At 34.9% G+C, this 16469-nt stretch overlaps 1 pseudogene; it reads right to left on the bottom strand.

The window, feature by feature from the left end:
- Positions 1 to 1115: 1115 nt before the first annotated feature.
- Positions 1116 to 2042, bottom strand: LOC150069546 (developmental pluripotency-associated protein 2 pseudogene; annotated as a pseudogene).
- Positions 2043 to 16469: the final 14427 nt, after the last annotated feature.

The following is a 16469-nucleotide window of genomic DNA, read 5'->3' as shown; positions in this document are numbered from 1 at the left end:
CACTATTTTACTATATAAAAGAAAGGAGAAGAAAGGGTCTGAAATTGAAATTAGTAGACTTAATCAGCACATGCTGTTGTAGCAGGAGGAGGTGTATCAGTAATGATTTACTGTATTTTTAAGGTCATAATCATAACATTTCTCTCACTCTCTGACCTTCTGAAGAGAGAGGGGACTTTACCTTTGAACCCTATGAAATGAATTGCTCCTATTTAACACATAGCCTGTTATACATACATGTACATGCGTCCCTACCAACTTGTATTTAGTCATTAACAGTAGAGAGTATATAATAACATGGAAAAAAAGTTTGCTCTTTTTTTTCCAACAAAAATTAGACATCTTTATTTCTGAGGCAAGGCTCTCAGCATGTAGCCCCAGGTGGGCTTGATCTCAGAAGACCCTCACAACCTGCCATCCTATGTGCTGGGATTGCAGCTGAGTACAGAGCCCTCACTGATCTAGAAACTTCAGATTCAAATATGTCCATGTTGACTCATCAACACAAATGTTCTGCCACGTTAAAAAAAAAGAATCTTGAAGAATATATATGAATATATATATGAATACTTTCCATTTTTCTTATAAACCTGAAACTTTTTTCAAAAAAAATCTATTAAAAGTGGGTGCTAGTGGCTCATGGCTATAATATAACTTAAGAGCTGAGATCTTAGAATCCCAGGTCAAAACTACCGTGAGCAGGAAAGTCCATGAGACTCACCCATTACCATCCAAAAAAAAAAAAAAAAAAAAAAGAAAAGGTGGAAATGGAGCTGTGGCTCAAGTGGTAGAAAAACAGCCTTGAGCAAAAATGCCAAGCTAATAGCCTGAGGCCCTGAGTTCAAACTTTAGTTCTAGGAAAGAAAAGAAAGCAAAAACAGTTGTTTCCTATGATAGCTAAGGAGTTAGAAACTTAGTTAGGACCCGGCACAGAAGACCATTATTATCTGCAGACCCAACACCAGTAGTCCTGGTAAAGCTGGAGGATATTCTGCAAACATATGTCCAGTTTTTGTGGCCAAAAGGCAGAAAGCCTGTCTCCTTCACACTAAAATAAATTAACATCTTGGAAGGTAGTATATTTGAAGAGATGTAGTCTTCAAAAATGTGTCTTTTTATCTCCTATTGCAAGTAATTTTTCTCATCATCTTCTTGTTCCTTTTGACACATTCAGGACATAACATATTACCTTCTAGTTTTGGGGATGGGAATGAACAGGCTGGTAACAGGAAGAGAGAAATCATTGTCTTGTGAGTGTCTGGGACCCAGGTCTGACCTGCACAAAACTGCAGGCGCACCCATCCTTTCCCATCTGCTGGGAGAAATCTGCCATGCACTACACACCACCTGACACCAGGGGCGGGCAGCAAAAATGTATCTGTCGTTGAAGCAGTCGGACAAAAAGGCACAGTCCTGTGCCTAGCAGCTCCTGCAGCAATTCGGGTCCAAGATGCCAACATGGACTCCTGGGCAGAAGTTACTACTTCTGTTACACCAGGTTGCCCTTCCGGGCCAGTCCCCTTTTCAATAGTGTCCTTGTGTGTACTGGCATTCTCACTTATACTACTCCTTCTTTGCAGACTTCTTTCCTTCCTTTGGTTTCTGGAATCCCTCATCAATCTGGCCTCCTTTGGTGTTTTGGGAATATAATTTTGTTGTTCAGGATATCTGTGCTTCAGGAGTCTCAAATATACTTCAATTTTCTGGCCATCTGTACTCAGGTTAAATTGTTGGCACCAGTGACGCAAAGCATCGTAAGACACCTCATTAATAGGTGGCAGGACAGCAGGCAACGGACTCACAGACTTTTTTCTACGAATTTGGGGGACATTTTTGACATCATTTGCTTGTGGAAGTTGATCTTTGTTATTGATAGGCGTTTCTAGGTTGACATTGCCTGATGTTGAAGAAATATTGGATTCTATAACTTCTTCAAAAGGCTCATCTGTAACCGGGACAAGTGTTAAAGTCACACTTCGGTCATCTATTTCATCTGGAAAAAGATTCTTGTTCTGGACCATACAGTGATTTGAATTTGACATTTTCGTGCTGGTCTAGCCAGTCGTGCTCAGGTTACCTGTGCTTCACTTCCTTTTTAAGCAAGTATATTCTTCTCCTGACCAAAAATTAGATGTATCTATGAACTTACCATGCAAATGTCTTCAAGATTAAAAATACTTCAGTTAAAATATATATTTGCCCAAATTTTAAAGTAAATAAAAATATATTTTATTGTTGGGTGGTGGTAGCTCACATCTACAATCTTAGCTACTCAGAGGCTGAGACTTTAAGGACTGCAGCCTGAATTCAGCCTGGTAAAAAAGGAAGAGATCCCATCTCCAAATAACCAGGAAAAAGCCAGGATGAAGGAATTTTTCAAGTAGAAATGTGCTAGCTATGAATTCAGAGTAAGTATAAGGTATTTAGTTCATGTCTCAGTACAAGGAAGAAAGGTATGCTTTTCATACACAACAGTCTTTCATTCATGTAAGTATTTCTTGAAAGCTTAGTTTGGTATCCGACATTGTTTCAAGTATTTGGAATACCTTAATATGCAAAAGTTTGTATAACCCAATGCTATGGACATGGTATTGGAAATACAAATACAACTACATAGATATAAAAATCTATGACTCTATAGACATAATGTTTTATTACATAGATTAATATGTATCTATGACATACAAACCCTCAGCCTAATTTTAATTATGTTCTAAAATCTAAGTGCCAGTGATTTTATAAAGAGATTCCCTTCTTGAATACTTGTTTGTTAAATATGTCATTTGAAATATGATGTAAAAATCAATGTTAATAAATTCTTTAATTAAAAAGTAAAGAGCCCTTCTGCACTATAGTTTATCTTACAAACAAAGAACTGATAAGCATAATGGGTTATGGGGTAGGATTTAAATTAATGGGTAGATAAAAACTACAATGGAATACGTAAGAGGTTTAGAAAGGTAGGATGTAGATACACAGTCCATTGTAGGCGTAGGAAGAAGTCAAATTGAGCCACATTTTGAAGGAGGATCAACAAGAACATCAATCAAGAGTATACTTTGGGAAGACATTTCCCAGAAAATAAACAAAGGCTTTGTGAAAATGCAAAGAAAGCCATTACAGCAGAAGCAGAGAGCAAGGAGAGCCTGGGAAGAGAGGACAGAAGTCAGACAGGTATGTGGCAGAGCCATGACTTTGGTTTCTGAAGATGATGGTAAGAAGTTTGAGTTTGATCATAAAAGTGAAGAAGCTTAGAACTGTAGATCCCTTCTTTTCCATGTGCTTCTAAAACCTCTGAAAGTTCAGTCAACTATGCTAAAATTAGGTTTAATGAACATACTTAATGCATGGACTAGTCACTTCTCCCACCAGGCCTTGAGAAATCCTTCTGGTATAACAAAAATAAGAACATCAACTTTTCAGAAAATACTTGAGGAACATGAGTGAAGCTGATCAGCAGTGTATTCACAACATATGTAGTCACACTTGAAATCCTATTATTTAGTGGAATTTCATCATTTGTGAGTTCTGAGTTTGCTACTTTGCTCCTAAATGAATATGTACAACACATTACATTTATCATACACAATGGTGTGCAGATGCAAAAATGGTCTTATTTGAAGGCTGTTTCTGAGTTGCTTTGTTATAATACTACTCAAGCTTAAACATTGGTCCTTATCAGCTATTCAGCACCATTTCTTTGGCATTTTTTCTTTATTTTATCGATTTTGCCATTCAAAGTGACTTGAAAATGTAATGTTTTTAATTTTAAAATAAAAGATGTGTCTTATAGAGAAAATATGTATACCTGACCATGAGTTCAGTATTGAATCAATAATATGCAGGAAATAAAATGTCTTTAAATAGAAACAAATGTAAAGCACACTTATGCATTACTCTGAATATGTGACTAGAGGCACATAGGAACTTAATCTTTTTTTCCTTGTAGAAGTCATTGTTCAGTATTTGCTAATTCTTTGAAACATTGATCTTAATAAACTCAATTGCTACACATAAACCAGAATCAATTGTATTTTATTCGTGGGTAGCTACATATTCTTGATTTGAGTATGAGTACCTGGTCTACAAAAAAGAGATGATATTTCATTTTATATCCTTGGTGTGCAAATGATGTTATACTGAGTACATTGTGGCTGCTTAGTCAGTGAATGAGAACACAAAAGAGGAAAAACATAGTAAAACAAAAAAATCAAACAGAAAAAAACAGACCTCTGAACTTGCACCATCCACAAAACAATCTTGAAAACATCCTTGGTTGCTACAGAACGCCAGCTTTGTGACTGTATAGCTATTTTGTTAGGGATGGAGAAAAGCCAGGTGGGTCAGGTTGCCAGAAGTAGCCCATAGATTAAAGATCTACTCTGCTTAGAGGCTACTTTACATGACAGATGCAGACCTTCTCTTCTCCATCTAATAAGGGAACATATTTTAAAAATTAAAAGTTCTCCTACATTTTAAGGAAAATCTTCCTCATTTTCTCAAGCTCCTGTTGCTTACTCCCTTCACATTTTTCTTCCAAATCTGCCTCCACGGCTGCACAGTTCCTGTTTCAAGGTCACCCATCTTACTTCTTTTTAAAATCAAAGGTGTTTTTTTTTACATATATACCTTTCTTTTTTATTTTTTTAATTTTCTTTTTTAATAATTTTCATTGTGATTAATAGAAGGGTTACATTATATTCACCAGATAGAAGGTGCATTATTTCACAAATATTGATACCCTTTCTCATGACATGGTCCCCATTTCTCTCCCACCCTCCCCCCGCTTATCTTAATTTCCCCCCTTCCCTATCCAATTTCAAATAACCAATTAAGCACATATAAAATATATCAGATAACAAGGTGAAATATTGTAGCAATATGAGATAACCAAGGGATAGCAAAAGAGATGAGAGATAACGTAGTACATTAAGGACAACAGTCGCTCATTATATGGCTTTTGTTTCCTTATCCTGGAGGTCCTTACATTTAGTGTCATACTATTTGGCCTAATGTCTCTAGATTTTGTGCTATTGTAAATCTCTGCTAGGAGAGCCCAAGGTTTCTACTGATTATGACAAATCAGGGAAACCACTGAGCCTATCTTCCTTTGAGTCTGGCTTATTTCACTTAATATGATTTTTTCCAAGTCTTTCCATTTCCTTACAAATGGGGTGATGTCATTCTTTCTGACAGCAGCATAGAATTCCATTGTACATAAATACCACATCTTGTTGATCCACTCATCAACTGAGGGACATCTGGGTTGGTTCCATATCTTTGCTATGGTAAATAGTGCTGCAATGAACATCATTGTTTCTGGTTGGTTGGGTAAATGCCAAGTAGTGGAATTGCTGGGTCATAGGGGAGCTCTATGTTTGGTCTTTTGAGGAAACTGTCATACTGCTTTTCATAGTGGTTGAACGAGTTTGCACTCCCACCAACAGTGTAGTAGTGATCCCTCCTGGCCACATCCCCTCCAACATCTGTTGTTATTAGATTTCTTGATCCTGGACATTCTAACTGGAGTGAGGTGGAATCTTAGAGTTGTTTTGATTTGCATTTCTTTTATGACCAGAGATATCGAGCATTTCTTCATGTGTCTATAGGCCATTTTAATTTCTTCTTCAGAGAAGACTCTCTTTAAGTCTTTGGCCTATCTTTTAATGGGATGGTTGTTTCTTTGCAGATTAGTTTTGGAGTGATTCAATTTTTTGAGCTGTTGATATATTTTAAGATATGAGGTCTTTGTCCATTGTATGGTTAGTGAAGATCTTCTCCCATTCCGTAGGCTTCCTAATTAATTTGCTAGCCATGTCCTTTGCCATACAGAAGCTCTGCAGTCCCACTTATCCAGCCTTTCTCTGATTTGTTGTGTTTCTTGGTCATTATTGAGAAAGTTTCGACCTGTGCCAAGGAGGCCTAGTGTATCTCCTATTCCTTCTTGTAAGGTTTTCAGTGTGTCGGCTTTTACCTCCAGGTCTTTGATCCATTTGGAGTTAATTCTAGTACAGGGTGACGAAGAACGATCCAACTTTAGTTTTCTGCAGATGCTGTGCTTTTTTAAACTTTAGTTTTAAACATCATTTCAGTCACTTCACTCTAGACTAATAGAAAGAGTGTCCTCTGAGAATGAAAATAATTTAAATCTTTACATGTAAATACTAATTCATTAAACCTATGTGAAATGTGCCTTAAGACTACTTTATCTTCTTTTTGACTTCTTCAGCATTCTCAGTCTTTGTGTCTAGAATTATATGATATGCCAGGCCTTATTAGGGTATAATGTAATGAAGAATCTCTAGAAGGATAGGTCTTTCATCTGTTCCTTATTTTTACCTTCCTCAATATAAATGATGACCATGCTGTCACTTTTTCATGAATCAGATTCCTGGATAGTATCTATGTGATCCTAGAAGCTATTTAACCTCTAGATAGAGTATATGGTAGAAACTAATTCTTAAACTAGGACAATTATGCTATGTTTAGTTATGTTTAGCCTTATCTGTTATGCTAGTGAAAAAATTAGGCCATGTAGAACAGGGTAATTATTATGTACTTCTACTTCTTTTACATTTTTTCTTGTTAGTACATTCCAAAGTTAATTCAGTCTCACCATCAGAACATTTCTACAGCCTAGATACAGCATATAACTTTGTTTTGTTTTGTTTTATTGTCAGTCATGGCTGCTATCCCTGAGTTCTTTTATTTATGGCTAGCTCTCTACCACTTTGAGCCACAAACTACTTCTAGTTTTCTGGTGATTAACTGGTGATAAGAGCCTCATAGATTTTACTTCTAGGACTGGTTTCAAGCTGTGATTCTCAATCTCAGCCTTCTGAGTAGTTAGGATTACAGGGGTAAGTCACCAGTACCCAGCAGCAAATAAAATTTTAATGTAATAAAAGTTTATTTGCATAGTTTCAGCCTCAGAAAATATTTCAAAAAGCTAGTTAATTTTTTTCTAATGAGATTTGGCTAATTATGGTAACTACTCTCAGTCTCTATTTCAAAATCAGAACTATTAGAAAGTATTTTATATCTTCTCCTTAGTATTCCACATCTTACATTTATGTGGCTCTCCAATGTATCCTGTGCAAAGTTTAATTCAACTCCTTCAGGAACCTCAAATTAGGAATTATCCTCTACTAACAATAAAATGTTAAGCATAGTGAAAAGATCGCATGGAAAATGTTAGAAACTGATTTGGCATCCTATTAAAGCAGTTGTTGGTATATATTTGGTATTATTTCTGAATAGTTATTTTCTATGGAAAACTACTGAATTGAGATTCTTATAATAATAAAAAACTAAAAATCTAATATTTTCTTTATGATAGTTAGATATTTACTATAATTCAGATAGAAGACATTTCTACCTGAAAGCTTAATTTGCCTTTGTCATTGCACCATTACATTCTTTTCTTCTCTCTCTCTCTTCTTCTCCCTCCCCTCCCTCTTTCACATTCTTGGGCTTGAGCTCTGGGCCTGCGCTCTATTCCTGAGCTCTTTTCGTTTGAAGCTACTATTCTACCACTTTGAGCCACAGCTCCACTCTCGGCTTTCCAGTGGTCAATTAGAGATGAGAGTCCTTTCCTACCTGGGCTGGATTTGAACCACAATCTTCAGATCTCAGCCTCCTGAATAGCTAGAATTACAGGCATGAGCCAGTAGTGCCTGGATAGAAATATCTTATATAAGTTTATTTAATATTAATTTAGAATCCATTAAAATATCTTTTAACAAAATGTACTATAGACTACCATTAGTGTAATAATGACATGAACATGTAAGTTGGACTTCCTTGTTTTCTGTCAGTGAAATTTTCCCTTAGAATCATATACCCCTTTTTCTTCACTTTTTCTAGATCTTTCCTCTAACTTTGGTACCCAGAACATACACTATACTCAAGCAGCTCTTCTTGACTTCCCCAAGTGTCCTGTGCTGTTATTCATTCATCCCATCCCATTTCTTCTCCCCCCCCCCTTTTTTTTGCCAGTCTTGAGGTTTGAACTTAGGGCCAAGGCACTGTCCTTGAGTTTTCTCAAGGCTAGCACTCTACCACTTGAGACACAGCACTACTTCCTGCTCTTTCTATGTATGTGGACTAAAGAATTAAACCCAGGGCTTCATGAATGCTAGGCAAACACTCTACTGCTAGGCCACATGCTCCACCCTGTGTTATAGCTTTCTAACACAGCACTGCACACTGCTTGCCTATATTTGCTGAATAAATGAATGGACAAATGAATTGATGAACACAGACACAGAGGGAACAAATAAAGAAATATATATTCAATCATATAAAAAATTTATTAGCAAATAGAAACACCAGACATTAAAATCTACTTGTTACCAAGGTAAATATATATTGGACTGCAATCTTGCTAGATATTAAAACTTATGTTGATGTAGTCAATACTTAATTTTTAAAACAGAGAAAAACAATATATATCAGATAAAATCACAGCAATTAGATTGCATACTAAAATAATGAAACAAGATAATGTTGCCCTAGAAATACAAAGATAGTTTAAAAAACAATTTTTACAGTGTTATATTACTAAATGAAAGTGAAAATCATGTGATCAGAGTAGTGATTGTTAGAAAGACATTCAGTAATGTCTGGCATTTCTCTTATCTGTTCAGCAAACTGGATGTAGCAGAAAATATTCCTTTTTAAGATAACTTGTTAACAGGTTAAATAAATATTGCTTAATGAATTACATATAAGCAATTCTAAATGTCATTAAAAAGTATAGAGTTTGAGCTGGGAGCAGGTGGCTCACGCCTGTTATCCTAGCTACTCAGGAGACTGAGATCATGATTTAAAGCAAGCTGGCACAAAAACCTGTTGGTGAGACTCTGCAGTAAACCACCAGAAAACTGAAGTGGCAATATGCCAGAAATTTGGAAGTGGCGATATGGCTCAAGGACCAGGGCAGTAGCCTTGAACTGAAGAGCTCAAGGACAGTGCCCAGGCCCATAGTTCAAGTCCCATGACCACCAAAAATAAAAATAAAATAAGAATAAAAATAGACAAGAAAATTTTAAATTGGTTACTTTGGGTGGAGAAAATATTCATAATACTCACATGATGCAGATCGGGTATATAAAGCATGGATATATCAAACAGAGGAATGATTAATATTCTGGGCAGGATAAAGTGGGACACAAGATTTTACCATATTTATCAAAAGACTACACAATCTAGAACTTACTGATTGCTTAATTTAGTTTAATCTTGTTAAACAGCACCTGATCAAAAGTAAGTAAAACCATAAAAAGCAAAACCACAGAAAAGGGAGAACTACTATGGATCAGAGCAAAACTATTTAAAGACAGCATTATTGGAATGGGAAATAATTTCCTCAGTCCCTGCTTTTGGACTGAATCATCTTGGTTGTATTTACCTTACCAATACTCAAGAAACCACAGTAGCCAAGAAAAGATCCATGATGATGATGGTGAGATGACCCTAGACTCTACTCACTTTTCTAACACATTCCAAAGCCATCTTCTGATGTGTGCCTTACTTACTACGTTATACTCTGCAAGGAAGTCACCTTCATGCCTCCATCTATCTACCATAGAGCAGATGCAATGTATTTACCGACAGTGGAGAAACAAATCTATATTTATCCGGATGTGGAAGATGCTGAATTTACCAACAATTGACAAATGAGTCTGAAATGAGAATGCATATAGAAATAGCCTACAGTGGGCCATTATGTTGTGACATAAATATACAGTCTCCTCCATCAATTTATGTCAGAAGCAGAGGAGCAATGCTTCTGTAACATAATTTCTCATCTACATTATTCTGTCTTTATTTATTTATTTGCTTGTCTCTTTGAGTTCTTTATTCTGATAAGAGCAAAATCACACTAAAGTGAAAATAGTAATTAGCACAATCTTCAAATTTTTATCAAATTAATTACTTAATAAAATTACTCAAGTTTCAATGTGTCCCTTTTTACTGTATTTACAAATATCTACATATAAACACACATGAATATACAGATTGTAGCAGTTATATATTATATATATTAATAGACTGAGAAAGATTTTCATTCTTAGTTGTTTCAAAAATTAAATCATTTTCATTGAAACAATATAGTCTAGAAATGACTATTAATTGAATTTTGTTACTCTATGATATATTGTAAACTACTTTATTAGAACTTCCATTTTCTTACCTAGGAATAATGTACAAATTACAAAGCCTTAGACATTTTACATAATTTATATAATGTATTATACATTTATAGGATGTAAATTCGAATTATAACACAAGCCCAAAGCATTGTGCCTACACCCTTGTAACTACTGAATATTGCAGTGTTAATAGCATGATGAGTACTAATTATTTAGTACTGTTAATTAATCTAATAATAATATTATGTGGTCTTATTCAGTATTTTTGCCAGTCTTTCTGGAATGTCATCCCAATGTTATATGAAACAATCTTTGGTTTATTTTTCTTAAAGAACACTTAATTAATTTATGAACTAAAAACGAATGTCTAAGCCAGTTGTGGTGGCTCACACCTGTAATCCTAGCTACTCAGAAGGATGAGATCTGAGAATCGAGGTTCAAAGCCAGCCTAGCACTAAACCTGTGAGACTCTTATCTCCAATTAACCACTAGAAAACCAAAAGTGGCGCTGTGGCTCAAGGGGTAGGGTAGTGGCCTTCATCTGAAGAGCTCAGGGACAATGCCAGACCCAGAATTCAAGCTCCATGACTGACAAAAAATCAATGCCCATGCATTTTTATACATTTCTAGAACTTCACTCAATATATATATATATGTAACTTTAATAACATACATGATTCCTACTGAAGCCAAGGTGAAAGAATTGCTCTTCTCTTTTCAGTTGTCAAACTCTATTTACCCTTAGAGCTAATGAATCACATCACAAAGAAACATATAGGCTACACAAATTACTGAAGACTACAGGGACTTATTTAAATATTCATTAAACACTTGCCAAATATTAAGAGAGGGTGAAAATTAGCACAATAATTTTTGTGCATGGAAAGGTCACACTTTTGTCTATAAATCGTTCTTGTTAATTGCCATTCCACATAAGAAAAAAAAAACTTTTTTTGTTCAGTTGTAGGGCTTAAATTTAGAGCTTGGGTGCTACCCCTTAGTGTCTTTGTGCTCAAACTCAGCATTCCATCACTTGAACCACAGTACACAGTTTTGGAGTGGTTAACTGGGACTTTCCTGCCTGGGCTTGCTTCAGATTGCAATCCTAGGTCTCAGGCTTCTGAGTTACTAGGATTAGAGGCATTATCCATCTGTGCTCAGCAAAAGTAAACTTTTTTTTTATTGTTTTAGTGATGTATAGCCGGGTTATAGTTACATTCATATGATAGTAGGTACATTATTTCTTGAACATTGTTTCCCCTTTCCATGTTTTCATATACTTTCCCTCTCCTTCCTAGCAGGTTGTAGAGTTCATCTCTAACATATAGTCTTATAAATATTGCTATTACACTGGTTCAATCTTTTTCATTTCACTCATCATCTTGTTTTTTCCCTCCCCTTCTGGGATTCCAATAAGCAAATAAATGTATGTACAATACACAAGGTACACAAGTCATATAAAGCAATAACAGAGGATAAACCACATTGGAAATAAAAAAGAAAAAGAGAAAAAAAGGCAGGGGGAGAATATCTTTACACAGAACATTAAAAACAGCAACCACAAGAATAAATCTCTTGTTTGCATATCATGAAGTTCATTTCACTTAGCTTCTTCCTAGATGGCCATATGCATGTAGCTTTTGAATTCTTGTGCTCTTTATCTAAGAAAATCCTAGATGCATTCTAATTATTACAAATGAAGGAAACTATGGAGCTTCTGTTCCTTTGGGATTGGTTACTTCACTTAATATGATTTTTTTCCAAGTGTTTCCATTTCTTTACAAATGAGGCAACACCATTTTTCTCATAGGAACATAGAATTCATTCCTCTCTCTCTCTCTCTCTCTCTCTCTATATATATATATATATATATATATATATATATATATATATCACATTGTCTTGATCTATTCATCTACTGAGGGGCATCTGGGTTGATACCATATCTTACTATGGTGAATAATGCTGCAGTGAACATGGTTGTACTGGTAGACTTAGTATGGTTTTGTTTCTGGACATTTGGGTAAATGCCCAGGAGTGGGATTGCTTGGTCATAGCAGAGCTCTATGTTTAGTTTTTTGAGGAACCACCACACTGCTTACCAGAGTGGTTAAACAAGTGTACACTCTCACTAACAGTGTAATAGTGATCCGTCATGGCCACATCCCCTTCAGCATCTGTTGTTCAGAATTTCTAGCTAGAGCAATAAGGTAAGAACAAACATTAAGAGGATCCAGGTAGGGAAAGAGGAAATAAAACTGTCCCTGTTTGCAGATGACATGATTCCATATGTAAAGAATCCTATGGACTCCACTCCCAATTTACTTGAGCTAATAGAAAACATTGGAAAGGTAGCAGGGTTTTAAATTAACCCTCAAAAATCAATGGCTTTCCTGCAGGCCAACAACAAAAACAGTGAGACTCAAATCAGGAAACCAATTCCTTTTGCAATAGCCTAAAAGTAAAATAAAATACTTAGGAATTAACTTAACCAAGGAAGTAAAGGACCTCTATGATGAAAACTTTAAAAACTCGAAGAAAGTAATTAAAGTAGATCTAAAGAAGTATAATAACCTCCCATGTATTGGAAGGATTAACATCGTGAAAATGTCAAAGGTTATTTACAAATTCAGTGCAATGCCCATCAATTTCCTGACATTATTCTCTAATGAAATAGAGGAAATAGTCCAAAAATTCTTATGGAATAATAAAAGACTCAAATAGCAAAACCTATCCTTAGCAGAAAGAACAGTGCTAGAAGAATATCAATACCAAACTTCAAACTCTACTACAAAGCTATAGTAATAAAAACAGTTTGGTACTGGCACAAGAACAGGGCTGAAGACCAATGGAACCGCACTGAATACCCAGAAATGAACCCACAGACTATGGCCACCTAATCTTTGATAAGGGAGCCAAAAGTCCTGGGTGGAACCAAGATACAAATTGTGCTGGCAGAACTGGCTAAACATCTGTAAAAAACTAAAGTTAGATCCTTGTCACCCCACTCCAGAATCAACTCCAAATGGATCAGAGGCCTTGAGGTAAAAGCAGATAGCTTGAAAAATTTACAGGAAGAAATAGTAGACACACTTGGGCTCCTTGGCACAGGTGAAAACATTCTTAACAAAGGTCCAGAAACATAACAAATCAAAGAAAGTTTGGACAAATGGCAAAGGACATAGCCAGCAAGATAAATAGAAAGCCCACAGAGTGGGAAAAGATCTTCGCAACAGACAAAGGTCTTAAATCTAAAATACTCCTACTGCTCAAGAAATTAGATCCCTCAAAAACAAATCCACAAAGAAACAACCAACTCATTAAAAGATGAGTTAAAGATTTTAGAGGAAATAAGAATGGCCAATAGACACATGAAGAAAGGCTCAACATCTCTGGCCATAAAAGAAATGCAAATCAAAAAATTGGATTTCACCACACCATAGTTAGAATGACCATTATCAAGAAATCTAATAACATACTTTGACTAACATACCTGTGTTAGCCAAAGTCATGCAATGTTGATTGAAATGTAATTATGACTGACACTGTGTAAATCAGTATGGAGGCTCACAAAAAGTAAAAACAGAACTACCACATGACCTAGACAAATCATTCTTAAACATACATACAAAAAATGTAAGTAGGGAAAAAGTAGAGGTCCCTGTACACTTATGTTTATTTCATCACTGTTCATAATAGCCAAACTTACTAAATCAACACACATATATCTGTATATGTATATATGCATACAAAAGTATGTATGTTTGCATACTTTCATATAGTCTTCTGCATTCTTTTCCAACTTCAGTATGAGTTTCTCTTCAATTTTCTTATGATGGTTTAAGAACTTTTTCCTATATGAACTCCTGCATTTCTACTGAATTCAGAACACTGATTTGACCTATCTGAACTTGAGAATCTTGAATTACAATTCCTAAGACTTCCAAAAAAGATTCTCTAGGGATAAAAACAATCACACACACACACACACACACACACACACACACACACACACACACACACACACATATATATATACCTATTTACATGTCAGTAGTAGAGTGCTTGGTTAGCATGCCCAAAGACCCAGATTTGATTCCTCGGTACCACACACATAGAAAAGGCTGGAAGTGGTGCTGGGGCTCAAGTCATAGAGTGTGAGCCTTGAGAAAATCCCAAGGACAGTGTTGAGGCCCTGTGTGCAAGCCCCAGGACTGGCAAAAAAAAAATCCTGTGAAACATTTCAATTTCATTTATTCTTTATATTATTTGAATGAAATTATGTTTTTCAGTTTCCTTGATTAAATATCAATAAACTTTTGAAGTTACTTTAACAAAAATGTAAACTAAAGTTGGACACAGGTAGCTAATGCCTGTAATCCTAACTATTCAGGAGGCTCAGATTTGAGAATTATGGTTCAAAGCCAGCCCAGGCACAAAGGTCCAGGAGACTTTTATCTCTAATTAATCATCAGAAATCCAGAAGTGGCACACTGTGACTCAAAGTGGTAGCTGAAGAGCTCAGGTACACCCCCCAGGGCCCAGAGTTAAAGTCTCATGATAGAAAAAAAATTAAGTGAAATAATATCTATACAATATAATAATGTATTAATATATTATTACTCATATATATTTTTAGAAACCCTTGAACATACTCAACACTGAGGTTTCGCAATGAGAGCATCTCAGAAAGTACCCAGTTCTAGAAATAAAGAGGAAATATAACCATATAACTCCAGAAAGTAAAAGAGTACAAATAAAAATAAAACCAGAGTCCACAGTATGATGCATATGTTTATAAGATACAACTGAGAGAAATACCAATATCTAAAGCTAGAAAAATATAAACAAAATAGATACATTAAGGACCTGGTATTGAATTTAAAGCCCAAGTAAGAGATAGTACAAAAGATCATAAAATATAAATAATTTATACTTAAATAAATAAATGAAGAGGAGTGACAAATCTATCACTCAAAAGAATTATGAATGTGAAATCTTTGCACAGTGTCTGTAAATAAAAAATATTCTAAAATAAGAGACTGTATTTTTAAAATTCATGTTGAATTTTATTTTAACCATTTAGAACGCGTATCTTGGAGCTTCACATTCAAGCAATTTTCTTCAAATGTTTTGTAGAAAATAAAAATTTTAGATTTAACTGCTATGTTATTAAGGGTTAGTACTTTTGAAAATTTTCTAATGTTTTCTAAAATTATACACATGACTAGGTAGCATTCCTTTCATATATAGATTCTATGACATAGATTGTTAACCAATTATTTGAGTGTTGCATAATTCAGCAAAAATGCAGAGGATAATATTATGCATCACAAATAAAATTGCAATTGATTTTCAATAAGTCTACTGAGCAAAGTTGGATGTGTATTTAAAAATTGGTCTAAGAGAAAACTAAAGCCCAAAACATCTTATTATTTTCATCATTGATATTCTTAGGAAAAAGACATAACCCCAAGTCACAAATAATTGAGTTTTCTTTCCGTCTCACATTTTCCTCAAATACAAAGAAGATAAATATTGAGTATAACAAGTCTTGTGTATAGATCCTTTAAAAAGAAAATTTATAATAATTTTTCTTAACAGCAAGAATTCTTTTGCACATTATTCATTTCCTTGAAGTAATTTCTCTCCTTCATACAATTAACCAAAACGATAGTGAATGTTTTCCTTTAAAACAAAACTACATTAAATGCTAATGCTGCATATAATCCATCACTTGCAACAGAGCTACTGATGGATCCAAACGACTTAGTATGAAAATATTTTGGTAGATTAACAATATACTTAATGTGATGTACTCACCGTTACCGCAGGGAATAAAATATTATTTTAGTTAATCTCTCACTGTCAGTGTCTGGATTTTTTTCTAATAATCAAAGGGATTATTCTCTACCAACATATGAAAATGGACCATGATGTTTGACAGCCCCTTTTAAAATATTTCAAATTCCAGATTTACAGCATCAGTAAGCAGTGTAAAAAAAGCCATTTGAACCCAATTCCATTTATCAAAACAGCTATTTATGATGAAATGTATTATAGTACCACATTCGTGTTTGCTTTTGTCCATTGCAATGCTTGTAAAAAGTGCTTTCAATAGTTTCAGTTTTGTATTTATGGTTACATGTAATGGAATTCTAATATTTTAAGGTATACCTCTTTGAACATGCTATGTCATCATATCTTGGCCTTGAATATATTTTAGCTTAACGCCACCAAAAACAATGAGGCATTTGTAGATGCTATTTCCCCCCTACAAATAAAATGCAATTTTGTCTCCCATTTCAACAA

This window comes from Megascapheus bottae, chromosome 1 (assembly GCF_031878675.1).
Source record: "Megascapheus bottae isolate mThoBot1 chromosome 1, mThoBot2.hap1, whole genome shotgun sequence".
Lineage (NCBI taxonomy): Eukaryota > Metazoa > Chordata > Mammalia > Rodentia > Geomyidae > Megascapheus > Megascapheus bottae.
Note: the sequence above shows the minus strand (reverse complement) of the source record. Positions and strands in the feature narration are given on the sequence as shown.